Source organism: Lepidochelys kempii, chromosome 2 (genome assembly GCF_965140265.1).
Source record: "Lepidochelys kempii isolate rLepKem1 chromosome 2, rLepKem1.hap2, whole genome shotgun sequence".
NCBI lineage: Eukaryota > Metazoa > Chordata > Testudines > Cheloniidae > Lepidochelys > Lepidochelys kempii.
In genome coordinates, this window is record NC_133257.1 from 217,384,178 (window position 1) to 217,403,140 (window position 18,963).

Here is an 18,963-nt window from a genome sequence, read left to right on the forward strand (position 1 = left end):
TTACTGGTTTGTGCAAAAAGAGAGATTCTCCACTTTTAAATTCTACTCTCATTTGAGGCCTAAAAATGAAGTATTTGTCAGAAGGCTGAATGTTGAAGCTGTGCAGAGGGATCTTAGGAAGAGTCAGATCCTTGGCCTTTGATGTTTTGTTTGCTCAACAGAATCCCATGTTTATTGGGGATGGAAAAAGCCCATGAAAAGAAGTAGTTACTGACCATGAACTGTATTTGATTTTTAAATGTTAATTCATCTATTTAGCTTTATTTGTAAATGTCAAGAATAGTCGATCCATCATCTAGCTGAACCCTTTAGGATTGCTGTAGTTAAGGTTTGTCAGCATTTTATTATAAACTCCATTCTTCAGATTTATAAAAACTTGCTTCAAGCTGAAACTTGGCATGTGAAATATCAACCCCACAGTAAATTTTCTTGGTCAAATTTGGCTTAAATTTAATTTGTAATTTTACAGTGTTGAGGGCAAACAAAATAGAGATTTGTCATCTCTGACCTTTCCTCTGTACCTATTACTCAAAAATAGTATTTTTTTTAAAATCAACTCTTCAACACTATCCACTGGGATATTTACTTTAAATGGTTGGTATACTCAGATATAAGAAGGAGGTACTGAATGTGTAGTTACGGCTGTCCATGAGGGGTTTTACTTAGTTTTTTGCAACAGCATTGCATTGCTGACTCATGTTGATGTGGTGATCCACTACAACTCCCAGATCCTTCTCAGCAGTGCTGCTGCCAAGCCAGTTATTCCCCATTCTGTATGTGTGCATTTGGCTTTTCTTCCCTAAGTGTAGCACCTTACCTTTGTTTTTGTTGAATTTTATTTTGTGGTCTATAGCTCAGTTCTCCAATTTATCAAGATCCCTCTGAATTTTCTCTCTATCCTCCAAAGTGTTTGCAGTCCCCCCTAGCTTTGTGTCATTTGCAAATTTGATCAGTATGCTCTCTTTCTACATCCAAGACATTAACCAACACCATACCCAGGACAGATCCCTGTGGAACCCCAATTCCTTCCAATCTGACATCATTCCATTAAGAGTTACTCTTTGTGGTTGTTTAACCAATTATGTGTCCACTTAATGGTAATTCTACCAACCCCACATTTCTCCAGCTTACTTATCAGAATGTCATGAGATTGTGTCAAAAGCCTTGTTGAAGTCCAGGTATATTATGTCCACCTTATTCTCCCCATCCACTAAACCAGTTACCCTGTCGAAGAAAGAAATCTGCTCTCCTGCTGGATCATAGTATGGAAGGAGCAACAGCAATGGCAGAAGAGGTGAGGGGCCCAGTGCTTGTGTTAGGTTCCCCCAGCCCCTGCTCCCCTCTTGCCACAAGAGAGCCAGCTCCCTCAAACCTAGGCTTTTCCACAGCTGTTCAACTCCCTCATAGATACCCTGCCACAGACACTCTGCCCCCTAAGAAAGCTCTTCAGCCTCCAGCTTAACCCCAACCTCCTTAAATAGTACCCTCCCAAGTACTTGTAGATACCCCATTCAGCTGAAGCTTCCCACCCTGCTATTCAGTCACCTCTCAACAGTTTGACTCTCTTCACCACCCCTTTCATCTACTCAGCACCCCAGGCATTCCAGCTAGCGTTGTCTAGCACCTATCCATCCATCCATCTAGCACCTATCCTCCTGAATTCCTGACCCTCATTTGTACCGTAGCAGCCTACTAGACTCCTTCCTATCCCAGCCTCAGCTGCCAAGTTTTGTGCAGTTCCAGGCCCTACCCCCATCACTACTTGGGGCGAGGTGTGTTGACCAAAAATTGAAGCTTATGGGTATGTGGAAATGCATTACAAATATGCACATTATTTAATTACATAATTTGTATGAAACACCACACATGGAGCTCTACAAAACCTGGCAGCTATGTATGAATATGCATATTTTATTAAATACACATTTCCATTGATACTGTAAGCCATAATGCCTCCTGTAGGTTTGATCATGTTACTATGCTACAGAATTAAGGACTCTTAATGGTAATTCTGCCAACCCCACATTTCTCCAGCTTACTTATCAGAATGTCACAATATGTCTGATAACTTGTGGATTAAGTAGTAGATACCCTTTTGCAGAGTTTTTGTTGCCTTTTTTTTTCTTCTGATTTCCATGATCTTGTATGACTTACTGATAGGAATAGAGATTGCAAAATTGACTAATTGCTGATTCAAGGGGATCTGTGTGGGCATACCGTTGCATCCACACAAAGTCCCATTGAGATCAGTCCCTTTTCTGGACCAGTGCCTGTTTAAGCAATGACCCATAAATTTGGGCTAGGGGTTTTTACTGTCTCATTTGGATAACTGCATAGTTTGAATGAGTGCGTTATAAATTATCTCAGTGACAGATACTGACCCTCTACAGCAGTAGTGTCCAAACTTTTTACTTCCTGCCCCCCATTACTCCTGTCTGCACCCACCTACCCCCACCCCAGAGCCAGGGCCAGGAGACAGGTCATACCTCTGGGAGGGGAGGACGCAGACAGGGGTAAGAGGCGGTGGGAGCGGAGCCTAGGCCAGAGGCCAGCGCCCCGAGTGCGAGGTTGGCAGCCCTGACCAGAAGTGGAGCCTGGGGAGTGGGATTGGCAGCTGGGGCAGGGTGGCGCTCTCTCCCTGCCCCTGTGGGGGCTGGCCCAGGCTCCAGCCACGCTCCCCCAAATGTTCCTCTGCATCCTCCTAGCAGAGCGTGCCCCATAGATTGGTAACCTCTGCTCTGAAGTTTAGCTAAACCAAAATGTTACATTTTGAAACATCCTAAATTATAATAGTCAGTCCAAAGGGAAAATCAGAGTTCAGACTCTTCATTTAAACTCACGTAACATATCTAATGCAGAATGGGTGCACCTAATTCATATCACAGGCCAATAAAGCCAAATATGCCACAACATGATGTGGATTTCTGGGCTTTAAAAGCATGCCCTCTTATGATGGACCTCTTGTCTTCAGCTACTAATGCACAGGCTGACACTGTTTACTGATAGCATCATGGGTCTCCTTCATCTTAAATGTAACTTGTTAAGCAAACCTTTAAAGTCATTTTGGAAGGACAATTTTTATGCAATACGTTCTTTCACACTGAGGAATAGTTCAGTGGAAGGCTAACTCACAATACTAAAGAAATGGTTCTAAACTCTTGGGTGTGCTAGTTTATTAGTAGAGTCATTCTGTGATCTGACCTACAGGCAAAACGTTTTAAGTAGGTGTAACAGTACTGTAACGGCTAGTGCCAGTGACTTTTTTTTCATGTCATGCCACAAGATGAGTGTGGGGAAAAAATTGGAAATTTACTGGAAAATCATTAAGAAAATGTGAGTGACTTTAACTTCAAGAAGAGGTGACAAATGAGATTTGAATCATTTTGAGGTTAATTTAGATTCTTGGGTGCGGGAAGATCATGGAAGTATTAAAAAAGAAAAAGCACATCTGTTAAGGTAAAGACTTCAGCACCCTGTATTTTCCCCATGGCACTGGTGAGTGCCAAGAATCAAGATGAATAATGGTTCCTTCTCGAGACAAGGGCATAATGGAGGCACGGCAAGAAGAGCCATGCCTTCCTCCTGCAAGACCTTGCAAAGTGTACAGCAGGGAATGTAAGATTGAAACTCTCCAACATAAGTGTGACAAGAAGCTACTTATTGGCATAAATAAGGTTGAGCTTTAGGCTAAACTAAGCTTCTCTACACTGAGCTGAAGCAATTTTTCTGCTCCTGGCATATCCACTCTTTTACTTTCAAGAGTACAGGCTAAAACAGAGGTGAGATATGGGTTGAGGATAGACACTTTTGAGGAAGTACAGGATCAGATTCTCTGTTGAGGTAGAGATTTGCTTGATGTAGCAGAGATTTGGGGCACCCAGGGAGGTGGTTATGGCTTCCTGATTCTAAGATGGACCCAGCATAGGATTAGAGCAGAGTGAGATCTACCGTAATCTGTGGTTTCAGAGTAGCAGCCGTGTTAGTCTTTATCCGCAAAAAGAAAAGGAGTACTTGTGGCACCTTAGAGACTAACAAGAGAGCTACAGCTCACGAAAGCTTATGCTCAAATAAATTTATTAGTCTCTAGGGTGCCACAAGTACTCCTTTTGTTTTTACTGTAATCTGTGCCATTTGGTGCATGGTTCCTGCTGAGGATAGCTATCTTCCAACCCTGGATGCCTCCCCTCATCGGTGGGTGCTATGGGCGAGAGTGGCATAAGAGTGAGATACACATGTTGTGGGCTCTCCCATGTTGGGAGAATCTTCAGCAGGGGAGATCAGGCCAGATTCCATCAGTGTGTCCCAGAGTGGATGGGACTGAGGAAAACGTTAGCAAATATATGAGGCATATAGGTATACTTTTCCCTTTTTATCTTGGCAACTGTTCCTAGCTAGGAGTAACTTGGTGCTCTCACAGCTGCCCCATATAAATGCAGGATCAGGTTACCATTGGACTTCTGCTCATTCCTTTTTACTGATACTCTGTACCTAATATGTGCTGGGTTAAGTTTGTAGTGGTTGGTTATATGGATTGTGTTTCTCCCATCTGCATGTGAGACTTTATTAATATTTAGCAGCAGGAAAGGCTTTGTGCTAATTTATTTGGGGGTAGTTAAGGAAGGAGGAGAGATGATGGATCTCTTTATTTAAAATAAAATATATAAATGCAGACTGAAAAAGCAAAAGTCCGCTTCAATTTATCTTGAAAAATATGGGATCGGATCAGAACATGATTCAGATGCATGTCAATTTAAATTAGAACTTTCAGGCTAATGCTAGTAATGTGATCAGATGGCATAAGAAAAAAAGAGGGGAATAAAAGGTTCAAAACAGATGTCTGGCGGCAATTTTTCACACAAACAATCAAAAATGGGTGGAATGGCCTCCCAGGCATTGTTATGCTATGCAAGCTTAAATCCTAAGTCATTCAGGAAAATTACATAGCGTCCTGAGGCATACAAGGCAAAATGAGCCTTAAAACTTGCTTATGCACATATGTTGGGAATATTGATTCAAAAAGCTAAATTAATTATTGGGCTGTGCATGATTTACATTGAGAGTCACCATTCTATACCAATAGGCTGAATACCCCTTTGTTTTAGTGAATAATCAGGAGGAACTTTTGAAGGTATCTTGTTAAAATCTTGCCTTTTCTATTTATCTTTTCATTTACAGGTTGTTGCTGAAATTGTTACCCTGGGGTTGGCTGACTTCTTGCTCATGTACTTCTGTCCCACCATGCAATGGAATAGTGACACAGTGTATCGCAGCTGCTCAGCACTGGAGAATGGAATCTTCTTATGATGAAAAGGTAGTTATCGCTCTCTCTTTTTTTTTTAATGGAACAGATCTATATGGAATATTAGTTTTATAACTTTCAGATCATGTCCTGAAAAATCTAAATATTTTTGAGTTGTAGTAGCAAGAACCTGTTCTTAACTGGTAGGACTGTAACTATACCTGTGAACGCTGCTTTGCATAATCCAATCCTTATGTAGGGGGTAAAGGAAGTGACATAATGTGATTGTTGCAAGGAGTAGGACAAGTTTAAATTGCTGTGCCAATTAAACTTGGAACTTCAGAGCCTTTCAGGTTTATGGTTTTGCTCCATATGTCTGATGATTAGGAGAGACCTGCCCCAGAGGACAAATAGCTAATTTACCATTGTGCATTTGAGTTGTCTTAACCCCAGAATTGATCACATAGCTATGCAATTCATCACATACGTATGCCTGCATCACTTGCCCATTAACCATCTTCCAGAGACTTATTCTAACATTAGAAATCCTCAGCTGCTTTAAAAAGCTGCCATTTAAATAAAAAATAAATTGCCACATAAATGTTTCCCTCTCCTTTCCCCCATCATGTGGAATTTATACCCCAAATTGCCCATACCCATGGCCCAGTGGACAAGATTAATCTCTGGCCCAGTGACAGTTCTTCATACTTAAAAATATCATGACTTTAAAGTCCATTATCTTATCACCCTGTAGGGCTAGAGATGTGAAGTTGGGGCATGGGTTTTTTTAATGGGACCCAATTTCTGCTCAGGATAGCAGATCTTAAAGTCCATGATATTTTTATGTGGAGAAACTATTCAAGTCATTATTAGGTTTGTTCTGTATTTGTCAGTTTGCATTTTTTCCCCCCCACTGAGCCTGGCAAAGTTGCACTCATGGTAGCTTAGGTACCTGTTCTTTATAGGCAGCAGGCTACAAGAAATATACCCAATAATAAAAATTAAACCAATATGCGACTTGATGCAGGAATTATTGGATAAAATTTTGTAGCCTTTATGATGCGGATTGTCAGGCAAGATGATTGTTATGGTTTATAATTAGGCTTGGCAGGATTTGCTTTAAATCAATAGATGTCAGTCATTGCTGATGTCAGCTAACACACTGAAATGGGTGGGAAAAAATATCCATTGGTGTGCGTGCAGCATCCCCAGCAACTTGTGCTTGCAGGGATTGGGTCTCACTGTCTCTGCAGTGGTGTGGGGAGGCCTTTGCAGCACTGCTGTCATGGGAGTGGGAGAGTGGGGTTGTGACAGTGGAACAACAGCCGGCTCCCTGCCCTGCTGCAGGGCCGGAGAGACTGGATCCCTAGAGGCGCCATGTGCAGGGCAAGCTGTGGCACTGGTGGGGCACAGCAGAGATCCACAACTGGGCTCACAAGGAGGATGACAAGCCTGCAGATATGCGGGAGGCCACCCCACTGCTGAGTGTCTCCATCACCAGCCATGCAGGAGGCTCTCTGCAGCTCTGCGATCACAGCCCCATTCACTCACCAGTCTGGAGTGGGGGAGCCATCCTGGGGCAGGAACTGTTTCGCAGTTAGGTGTCTTCCCTCATGGCTGGGGGCTGCTCCTTCTTCTCCCACCCCTGCTCAGGGTCTCTGCTCAATCAGACCAGGATCGCAACTTGCCCTGTACCTTGTGTCTGGGTGTCTGGGGCCCCTTGGCCAAGCAGAGAGCCCCCTGCAGCCCCACTGTCGGCACAGCCTTAACTCCAACCCAACCCTTCACCTAATTTCCATAACTGTAAAAATAAATACAGTTAAAATTATAAAAATAAAAATGGATGTTAATAGTCAAAATAAAATAAAATGGAATTCTGCCAAGTCTATCTATAATCTTCTGGTTTATAATCTATGATCATTTGAAAAAAAAACCCTCTCAAACATTCCAATAATTGTGTTTCTGTAAAATATTTTGCATGTGCAGAATATATGATGATATGTAGGTATCACTGGCTTGTGTTTGTAATTATAAGTCTATTCTTCAGCTGTTCCACATTCACAACCGCTAAACCTTTATTGCCCCTCACACATATAGAAAAATATGTACAAGTGTGTAGCACATACCTACTGTTCAAATCTAGATCGTTGCATTAAAATTTGTACCAGAAAGAAGAATTTATCCTAACCTTCATAAAACACATGTACCAAATATTCCTGCAAATACTCTCAAACTTAGACCTTTTAATGCTTTTTGTACTCCATCTTAATTTATTTTATTTTAGAAATGAACAACGAAAACCTAGTAATATTGTAATGCTGATTGCATGGGAGCAACTGACAATGAAATGAAGACCGACTGTTCATTTATTGTCATGAGAACAGGAGGGAGTGGTGATCTTTTTGATTGCTCTATTGTATAAAAATAATTGGCTTATTATCATAATCATATTCTTTTTCACGATATCAAGGTCAAGTGCAATAGTAGTAATAGTATGGGGACATATCAGTTTGCAGATGCTAGTAGGTATTAATTGAGGGAAATATGAGCTTCTACTACTTTTTGTGGTGCTGATAAACATTACTGTTGAAAAGAGACAGGTGAATATCAAACCCCGAGGACCTTTACAGTCACTGAAATTTCTTGCCATCTGTTTTTAAAACTCTAAATTCAGCCGAAGACTAGGAAGAGGCGAATGTACTAATCAGTATTGTTCTTGTTCGCACCAAACACGGAGAGTTTTATTTTCTGAGTTGCTTCTTCAAAAATATGTTGTTCTCAATATAATTACAGTATGGGGTAAATTTTCAGAAAGTTCTCTTGGGTTTTAACTTCTGACTCCTATTGAGAAGTATGCAGCCCAAATCCCACATGACTTGCAAGTGTATTCCTGTGCCATGATGTAAAGAAACTGATCTTGACTTCTTAAGTATATTTCATTTTTGAATCACTGAAATCTTAATTTTTTGAGTACATTTTCTTTGGGCATCTCTAGTCTAGCCTCCTGCGTAATACAGGAACAGCACATTTTATCTTTTAAAATATTTTCCAGTAAAATTATGAAGTTATAAAATGTGCTTGAATACTATGGTGCTGGGTGCTACAGAAAACCAGAGATAAGGTTCACCGATGCTCAGTGATCCGGAGGAGCTCAGACCAGTCCATATTATCTACCCAAATCATAAATAGAGACATGGAGAAGAGCATACGCCAGTCAGTTTACACAACTGCAGGCAAAGTGACAGTCTGTGAAAGATTAAATTACCCAGTGCCCAAATAATTCTTTTTTTAAGATTTACAAAACAGAGCTGTGGCTGTGGCATCTAAAAAAGAAACTCTTCCCTGGGTACTCCAGTGACTTACACTGAAAGATTGCATTCTTTTGCCGTGTCTCAGTTGTTGTGACTGATAGCAGCTGTATGTTGACAAAATATGCATTTTTAAACTAAGGCGCTATATGAGTGGCATGAAGTAGTATCATCTCATCACAGAAAAAGTGAGACAATTTTTAGTGCAATCATATTGATTCCAAAAGTGCATCTGGTGAACATGTCCAGTGTTTGTTTTCATAGTCCATAATGCTTCACCCTGGTATGGATCTTTTCACTGTCGATTCATTATATAGTAAAGCATTGTGTAGCATTGTAAATAGGAGTGGTGATGCAACAGATTTGTTTTGAATATACAATCAGATGATGATAACTTGTTTCTGAAGTACTTTTCTCTGATCCTCTGGTTGGATGTTGCCAATTGAAGGAAGTAAGTGGTTCCCGGAATTGTCTAAATAGTAAATGAATGCTTTTAAATGACTGAAATAGTTATGTGGGGGCTCTTAAATTGACTACTAAGCACTGAAACACAGGCAACATGTTATTTTAAACTAGATTAAATATTTGAACTGGCAAGACGAAAGCAGTTGTGCTCTAATCTGTAATGAGCTTCCCATGGCATAGCTATGAGCAGTGGCAATGGAGCTGCTTCAGATTCAGGAAGACTACATTGTATTGAATCACACTGAGAAGATTTGCAACAGGGCCTAAAAACTTTATTTTTTAGTGAAAATTTCAATTCTGCGTAAGACTTACTGGTCTGAGATCAGAATATGGCACAACTATTTAAAGACCTGGAGGGAGAAAAAGGGTGAGTGGCACTGCAATAAAACAGTGTATTTTTAAAATGGAAAGCGATAATGTTATTGAACATGCAATTTATTACATACATTTAAGCATGAAAGCTGTTAGCCTCTCATCTTAGCTGTTAAAATATGTCTGTTGCTTTGAAGTGAAAGGAAGAGCTTTAGTCAGAACATAAAGAAATAACCTGTAGGGGAAAATTTATCCTTAAGAACAGAAGATCTTTGTTTTTGTTTGTTTGTTTGTTTTGTTGGGGATGGGGACGGGTTTGGATCTCAGTCACGGGAAAGGTTTAGATATAGATCCAACAAACAGATCATATTAGAAAAGTCAGATAGAGGAGCAAAGGAGTCAATTAAATGGTAAAAATTCCATTATCCATGACTTGTTTAAACAACCTGATTGTTTCAAACAGCAGTAATTTACAGATGCTGTTCTAATGAGAACTGCAAAAAAATATTTTCTGTTGTGCATATAGCTGTGAGCCATGCAATCATTTTAATGTGAATTTTCCGTCTGTATCTGAGATAAATATTTAAAACTCTTCAAAACAGATTGCTAAAAGGATCCTATTTTTTTGCTGCTAATTCATAGACTTTAAGGCCAGAAGGGACCAGCGTGATCATCCTGTCTGACCTCTTGCACATTGCAAGCCATAGAACCTCACCCACACACCCACTCAAGTAGTAGGCACATAACCTCTGGCTGAGTTACTGAAGTCCTCAAATCTTGATTTAATGACTTCAAATTAGAGAGAATCTACTGTTTTCTCTAGTTCAAGCCAGCAAGCGACCTGGGTCCCTATGGCAGAGGAAGGTAAAAACCCAGTAGGGTCTGTACCAGTCTTACTTGGGGGAAAATTCCATCCTGGCCCCAGATATGATGATCTGTTTAACCCCCGAACATGTGGGCGAGACCCACCAGCCACACACTGGGGAAAAAAATTCTTTATGGTAGTTCAGAGCCGTTCCCATTTAGTGTTCCATCTCTGATAGTTGGAAATATTTGCTAATAGGCAATCTCAGAGAATCATAGAATATCAGGGTTGGAAGGGACCTCAGGAGGTCATCTAGTCCAACCCCCTGCTCAAAGCAGGACCAATCCCCAATTAAATCATCCCAGCCAGGGCTTTGTCAAGCCTGACCTTAAAAACTTCTAAGGAAGGAGATTCTACCACCTCCCTAGGCAACGCATTCCAGTGTTTCACCACCCTCCTAGTGAAAAAGTTTTTCCTAATATCCAACCTAAACCTCCCCCTCTGCAACTTGAAACCATTACTCCTTGTTCTTTCCTCTTCTACCACTGAGAATAGTCTAGAACATCCTCTCTGGAACCACCTCTCAGGTAGTTGAAAGCAGCTATCAAATCCCCCCTCATTCTTCTCTTCTGCAGACTAAACAATCCCAGTTCCCTCAGCGTCTCCTCATAAGTCATGTGTTCCAGACCCCTAATCATTTTTGTTGCTCTTCGCTGGACTCTCTCCAATTTATCCACATCTTTCTTGTAGTGTGAGGCCCAAAACTGGACACAGTACTCCAGATGAGGCCTCACCAATGTCGAATAGAGGGGGACGATCACGTCCCTCGATCTGCTCGCTATGCCCCTACTTACACATCCCAAAATGCCATTGGCCTTCTTGGCAACAAGGGCACACTGTTGACTCATATCCAGCTTCTCGTCCACTGTCACCCCTAGGTCCTTTTCCGCAGAACTGCTGCCTAGCCATTCGGTCCCTAGTCTGTAGCTGTGCATTGGGTTCTTCTGTCCTAAGTGCAGGACCCTGCACTTATCCTTATTGAACCTCATCAGATTTCTTTTGGCCCAATCCTCCAATTTGTCTAGGTCCCTCTGTATCCTAGCCCTGCTCTCCAGCATATCTACCACTCCTCCCAGTATAGTATCATCCGCAAATTTGCTGAGAGTGCAATCCACACCATCCTCCAGATCATTTATGAAGATATTCAACAAAACCGGCCCCAGGACCGACCCCTGGGGCACTCCACTTGACACCGGCTGCCAACTAGACATGGATCCATTGATCACTACCCGTTGAGCCCGACAATCTAGCCAACTTTCTACCCACCTTTATAGTGCATTCATCCAGCCCATACTTCTTTAACTTGCTGACAAGAATACTGTGGGAGACCGTGTCAAAAGCTTTGCTAAAGTCAAGAAACAATACATCCACTGCTTTCCCTTCATCCACAGAACCAGTAATCTCATCATAGAAGGCGATAAGATTAGTCAGGCATGACCTTCCCTTGGTGAATCCATGCTGACTGTTCCTGATCACTTTCCTCTCATGTAAGTGCTTCAGGATTGATTCTTTGAGGACCTGCTCCATGATTTTTCTGGGGACTGAGGTGAGGCTGACTGGCCTGTAGTTCCCAGGATCCTCCTTCTTCCCTTTTTTAAAGATTGGCACTACCTTAGCCTTTTTCCATTCATCCGGGACTTCCCCCATTCGCCACGAGTTTTCAAAGATAATGGCCAATGGCTCTGCAATCACAGCCGCTAATTCCTTTAGCACTCTCGGATGCAACTCGTCCGGCCCCATGGACTTGTGCACGTCCAGCTTTTCTAAATAGTCCCTAACCACCTCTTTCTCCACAGAGGGTTGGCCATCTACTCCCCATGTTGTGATGCCCAGCGCAGCAGTCTGAGAGCTGACCTTGTTAGTGAAGACAGAGGCAAAAAAAGCATTGAGTACATTAGCTTTTTCCACATCCTCTGTCACTAGGTTGCCTCCCTCATTCAGTAAGGGGCCCACACTTTCCTTGGCTTTCTTCTTGTTGCCAACATACCTGAAGAAACCCTTCTTGTTACTCTTGACATCTCTTGCTAGCTGCAACTCCAGGTGTGATTTGGCTCTCCTGATTTCATTCCTACATGCCCGAGCAATATTTTTATATTCTTCCCTGGTCATATGTCCAACCTTCCACTTCTTGTAAGCTTCTTTTTTATGTTTAAGATCCGCCACGATTTCACCGTTAAGCCAAGCTGGTCGCCTGCCATATTTACTATTCTTTCGACTCATCGGGATGGTTTGTCCCTGTAACCTCAACAGGGATTCCTTGAAATACAGCCAGCTCTCCTGGACTCCTTTCCCCTTCATGTTAGTCCCCCAGGGGATCCTACCCATCCATTCCCTGAGGGAGTCGAAGTCTGCTTTCCTGAAGTCCAGGGTCCGTATCCTGCTGCTTACCTTTCTTCCCTGTGTCAGGATCCTGAACTCAACCAACTCATGGTCACTGCCTCCCAGATTCCCATCCACTTTTGCTTCCCCCACTAATTCTTCCTGGTTTGTGAGCAGCAGGTCAAGAAAAGCTCCCCCCCTAGTTGGCTCCTCTAGCACTTGCACCAGGAAATTGTCCCCTACGCTTTCCAAAAACTTCCTGGATTGTCTATGCACTGCTGTATTGCTCTCCCAGCAGATATCAGGAAAATTAAAGTCACCCATGAGAACCAGGGCGTGCGATCTAGTAACTTCTGCGAGTTGCCGGAAGAAAGCCTCATCCACCTCATCCCCTGGTCAGGTGGTCTATAGCAGACTCCCACCACTACATCACTCTTGTTGCTCACACTTCTAAACTTAATCCAGAGACACTCAGGTTTTTCTGCAGTTTCGTACCGGAGCTCTGAGCAGTCATACTGCTCTCTTACATACAGTGCTACTCCCCGACCTTTTCTGTCCTGCCTGTCCTTCCTGAACAGTTTATAACCATCCATGACAGTACTCCAGTCATGTGAGTTATCCCACCAAGTCTCTGTTATTCCAATCACGTCATAATTCCTTGACATCACCAGGACCTCCAGTTCTCCCTGTTTGTTTCCAAGGCTTTGTGGATTCGTATATAAGCACTTGAGATAACCTGCTGATCGCCCCTCATTCTCAGTATGAGGCCAGGAGTCCTCCCCTCACAGACGTTCCTGCCTGTGCTTCCTCCTGGTATCCCGCTTTCCTACTTACCTCAGGGCTTTGGTCTCCTTCCCCTGGTGAACCTAGTTTAAAGCCCTCCTCACTAGGTTAGCCAGCCTGCTCGCAAAGATGTTCTTCCCTCTCTTCGTAAGATGGAGCCCATCTCTGCCCAGCACTCCTCCTTCATGGAACACCATCCCATGGTCAAAGAATCCAAAGCCTTCTCTCCGACACCACCTGCGTAGCCATTCGTTGACTTCCACGATTCGATGGTCCCTACCCAGGCCTTTTCCTTCCATGGGGAGGATGGACAAAACACCACTTGCGCCTCAAACTCCTTTATCCTTCTTCCCAGAGCCACGTAGTCCACAGTGATCCGCTCAAGGTCATTCTTGGCAGTATCATTGGTGCCCATGTGGAGAAGCAGAAATGGGTAGCAATCCGAGGGCTTGATGAGTCTCAGCAGTCTCTCCGTCACATCGCGAATCTTAGCCCCTGGCAAGCAGCAGACTTCTCGGTTTTCTCATCATATCATGTCCATCATAAATTTATCAAACTCAGTCTTGAAGCCAGTTAGGCTCCCCCTCCCCGCCCCACTCCAACTACTCCCGTTGGAAGACAGTTCCAGAATTTCGCTCCTCTGATGGTTTAAAAACCTGAGTTAGCACCTGATGTTTTAAAAAAATGTTGATAGTGTTCTATTGCCACCATACCATTGTGAGTATATTTGACACTTTGGCGTAGCTGCCAAGGTTCATGCAGCTCCATGTATGACATTTCTGATTATGAGAAACAGTTCTTGATTTTCCCCTCAGGGTCACCCACAGCAGTTGGAGCAGGTGTGAGGAAGGCACACCCACATTCCTTGCACGCTTCAGAATCAGGAGTTTGGAGTTTGGGAGTGGACCAGTGTATTGAAGAAGATTGATTGCAGAGTTGGAGGAAGGGTGAAGGGGATGAAGGGAGGGAGCCCAGAAAAGGATTGTTACAGAGGGAGAGAGCCTGGGCAGGATATCGGTAGGGCAGGAGATCCTGATGCAGTCTACAAGGAAGGCTATGGATGGGCTGTTATTATCTGTTGGGCTGTAGTGGGAGATGTAGATGGGTGATGGGTGGGGTGCTTAGGGAAGACACCATTTTAACAGCATCTAATTTTGTGACCCACACCCTTAATCTCTTCACCTTCCTGCCAGAAAATGCTTCCTCCTTCTTTTCAGTGCCAGTGCTCTATTCTAGAAGGGAGAGAAGACCATGGTAGAGGTGTCAGGCTTCTCTGTTGCCTGAAAACTAGGGCATTCCCCTGTAACCAGGGGGAGAAACTATAGCTGTTCACCTGCAGCCCTTGCAAGATCTGTTAGATGCATGACAAGGCTACCAAATGTGTGAGTGTCATGCAAGATGTGTGATCCTTGCAAGTCTGAATATGTATCATAAAGCTAGAATGTGCAACAAGTATTGATATTCGCAGCTACTGTGAGAGATGTAGTTGTCCTCCTTGAAGGCTTTCCTGAACCTCAAGTGGAGTGGTAGTCTGAATGCCCTCTAAAATTTTTCATATTTGCCCTGATGGTAATTTTTAAATTAAACATTGGGATCTGTCCTTGGGGGATGGAGGGTTCCATTTTTGTGTGGAGATAGAAGAAGGTTAGTCGAGTAAGGCTTGGTCTACACTAGAAAATTAGGTCAGTTTAACTACTTTGAGGTCTGGGGTGTGAAAAATCCACCCCGAGTGGTATTGTTAAAATGACCTAAATCTCCATGTAGATAGCGCTAGATCAATGGTATAATTATTCCGTCAACCTAGCTATCGTCTCTCAGGGAGGTGGATTACCTGCACTGGCAGGAGAACCCCTCCTGTTGGCATAGGAGGTAATGTCTACACGGAAGCATTACAGCGGTGCAGCTGCAGTGGCTCAGCTGTGCCGCTGTAACATTTTAAGTGTAGACATAACATAAAGCTATGGCTACACAATACATTTCTGTCAGTGGCATGAAGAACATGTACTCGCGTAGCACTGCCTAATATAGGTTTATGTAACTGTGTAGACAGTGGGGCCTGGCTTAGGTGAGCAGAGTACACACATGCCTGAAGGGTGTGGGTATGTACCCAAGTATATACCCTACATGGCTCTATATTCACCCAAGCTGTGCATTCACGTCTACACTTTTATATTTGTGCATATGGTGTCCCATTGCCTGCCAGCTGCTGAAGCCTGTCCCCGCCTCAGGAAAAGACCCTGGTAGCAGGGAAATAAATTGGTACTGGAGAAGGTCTCTGGCAGGGGGGATGCAGTGGGGATATGCTCAGCCTTTCCTTGTTGCCTCCTCCCTGCCCAGAGCCTTTCACTGACATGAGTAGCTACATGCTGCAGTGTTAAAGCAGCTTGCTTTCCACTGCAGCATATAGTTACGCATATCCTACTCACCACTGAAAGTGGTGTGTAATGTAGACATAGCCTTAAAAAGAAAACTATGGCAGCTCTTTCTAAACCTCTTGGCTGCTTTACTGTTAGTGAGTCAGGAGCAGCTAGACTAGTGGGCAAAGTGCAGGTAAGGCTATAAAAATTGCATGATGATTAATTTTATCCTATTGATACCCCTGTGTGTATGGTGTGCGTGTGTGTGTATATACAGTTATGTATGTGTGCATATATTTGTATGTTGCTGTATTCAATTTCATTTACAATTACAAAAGCAGATTAAGTCATTAAAACCCATAGAATTATTCTGGCTTTACACAAATGTAAATGAATTTAGATCTGGTTACCCGTGTGCATTTTTTCTATCCATCTAATCTACCTATCCAAGCAACTTGCTACATTATAACAATATGCATAAGTTTTATATTAAACTATTCAGGTAACAAGTGCAGTAGTAATAAAAATGTGTTGTATTAGTGTTGTAAATAAAAGGGAATGTATGGGTATGTCTACTCTACGAAATTAGGTCGAATTTATAGAAGTCTTTTTTTAGAAATCTTTTTTATATAGTCGATTGCGTGTGTCCCCACACAAAATGCTCTAAGTGCATTAACTTGGCGGAGTGCTTCCACAGTACCAAGGCTAGTGTCGACTTCCAGAGCGTTGCACTGTGGGTAGCTATCCCACAGTTCCCACAGTCTCCGCCGCCCATTGGAATTCTGGGTTGAGATCCCAATGCCTGATGGGGCAAAAACATTGTCGCGGGTGGTTCTGGGTACATGTCATCAGGCCCTCCCTCCCTCCGTGAAAACAGCGGCAGACAATTGTTTCATGCCTTTTTTTCCTGAGTTACCTGTGCAGACGCCGTACCACGGCAAGCATGGAGCCCGCTCAATTCACTGTCACCATACGTCTCCTGGGTGCTGGCAGACGCAGTACTGCATTGCTACACAGCAGTAGCCCATTGCCTTGTGGCAGCAGACAGTGCAATAGGCCTGATAACCATCGTCATCATGTCCGAGGTGCTCCTGGCCGCCTCGGTAAGGTCGGTCAGGAGAGCCTGGGCAGACACGGGCACAGGGACTAAAATAGGAGTGACCTGACTAAAACAGGTCGTTCTCTTTAGTCCTGCCAGCAGTCCTACTGCATCGTCTTCTGACAAGCAGGCAGGAGATGAGGATGGCTAGCAGTCCTACTGCACCGTCTGCTGCCAGCCAAAGATGTAAAAGATAGATGAAGTGGATCAAAACAAGAAATACACCAGATTTGTTTTGTATTCATTTGTTCCCTCTCTCCCTCCCTCAACTCAACAGCCGACAATCGTTTCGGTGAGGTCAGTCAGGGGCACCTTGAAAAGTTTAATGGAGATTCAGTCCTGCCTGAAATACTGGGGGGGAAGGATAGCTCAGTGGGTTGAGTATTGGGTTGAGCATTGGCCTGCTAAACCCAGGGTTTTGAGTTCAATCCTTGAGGGGGCCATTATGTGTGACAGTTGTTTTTGTTTCTCCTTGATGTAAAGCCACCCCCTTTGTTGATTTTAATTCCCTGTAAGCCGATCCTGTAAGCCATGTCGTCAGTCACCCCTCCCTCCATCAGAGCAACGGCAGAGAATCATTCAGTGCCTTTTTTCTGTGCAGACGCCATACTACGGCAAGTATGGAGCCCACTCAGATCACTTTGGCAATTAGGAGCACATTAAACACCACGCGCATTATCCAGCAGTATAGGCAGCACCAGAACCTGGCAAAGCGAAACTGGGCGAGTAGATGACGTTAGCGCGGTGACGAGAGTGATGAGGACACGGACACAGACTTCTCTCAAAGCACGGGCCCTGGCAATGTGGGCATCATGGTGCTAATGGGGCAGGTTCATGCGGTTGAATGCCGATTCTGGGCCCAGGAAACAAGCACAGACTGGTGGGACCACATAGTGTTGCAGGTCTGGGACAATTTCTAGTGGCTGTGAAACTTTCGCATGCGTAAGGGCACTTTCATGGAACTTTGTGACTTGCTTTCCCCTGCCCTGAGGCGCAAGAATACCAAGATGAGAGCAGCCCTCACAATTGAGAAGCGAGTGGCAATAGCCCTGTGGAAGCGTGCAACGCCAGACCGTCAGTCGGGAATCAATTTGGAGTGGGCAAATCTACTGTGGGAGCTGCTGTGATGCAAGTGGCCAACGCAATCAAAGATCTGCTGATATCAAAGGTAGCGACCCTGGGAAATGTGCAGGTCATAGTGGATGGCTTTGCTGCAATGGGATTCCCTAACTGTGGTGGGGCCATAGACGGAACCCATATCCCTATCTTGGCACTGGAGCACCAAGCCGACGAGTACATAAACCGCAAGGGGTACTTTTCAATAGTGCTGCAAGCACTGGTGGATCACAAGGGACGTTTCACCAACATCAACGTGGGATGGCCGGGAAAAGTATATGACGCTTGCATCTTCAGGAACTCTGATCTGTTTCAAAAGCTGCAGGAAGGGACTTTATTCCCAGACCAGAAAATAACTGTTGGGGATGTTGAAATGCCTATAGTTATCCTTGGAGACCCAGCCTACCCCTTAATGCCCTGGCTCATGAAGCCGTACACAGGCAGCCTGGACAGTAGTCAGGAGCTGTTCAACTACAGGCTCAGCAAGTGCAGAATGGTGGTAGAATGTGCATTTGGACGTTTAAAGGTGCGCTGGCGCAGTTTACTGACTTGCTTAGACCTCAGCGAAACCAATATTCCCACTGTCATTACTGCTTGCTGTGTGCTCCACAATATCTGTGAGAGTAAGGGGGAGACGTTTATGGTGGGGTGGGAGGTTGAGGGAAATCGCCTGGCCGCTGGTTACGCGGATCCAGACACCAGGGCGGTTAGAAGAGCACAGGAGGGTGCGGTGTGCATCAGAGAAGCTTTGAAAACCAGTTTCGTGACTGGTCAGGCTAGGGTGTGAAAGTTCTGTTTGTTTCTCCTTGATGAACCCCCTGCCCCTTGGTTCCCTCTACTTCCCTGTAAGCTAACCACCCTCCCCTACTCCCTTCGATCACTGCTTGCAGAGGCAATAAATTCATTGTTGCTTCACATTCATGCATTCTTTATTAATTCATCACAAAAATAGGGGGATAACTGCCAAGGTAGCCCAGGAGGGGTGGTGGAGGAGGGAAGGACAAGGCCACACAGCACTTTAAAAGTTTAAAACTTTAGAACTTATTGAATGCCAGCCTTTTGTTGCTTGGGAAATCTTCTGGGGTGGAGTGGCTGGGTGG

At 43.9% G+C, this 18,963-nt stretch overlaps 1 protein-coding gene across 9 annotated transcripts in view; it reads left to right on the forward strand.

Annotated features, from left to right (window-relative positions):
• Nucleotides 1-18,963, forward strand: part of THSD7A (thrombospondin type 1 domain containing 7A) — a 634,694-nt gene that overhangs the window by 88,224 nt on the left and 527,507 nt on the right. For 5 of the 9 annotated variants that reach the window (XM_073333835.1, XM_073333828.1, XM_073333834.1 and 2 more), the window contains exons 1-2: nt 1,239-1,294; nt 5,176-5,311. The exons of 1 other annotated variant lie outside the window; for it this stretch is intronic. The gene's annotated coding sequence lies outside the window, so the exon portion shown is untranslated. Of the gene's footprint in view, nt 1-1,238; nt 1,295-5,175; nt 5,312-18,963 lie in introns of those variants that run through there. 3 more of the 9 variants (XM_073333830.1, XM_073333827.1, XM_073333829.1) reach the window with 1 other exon arrangement.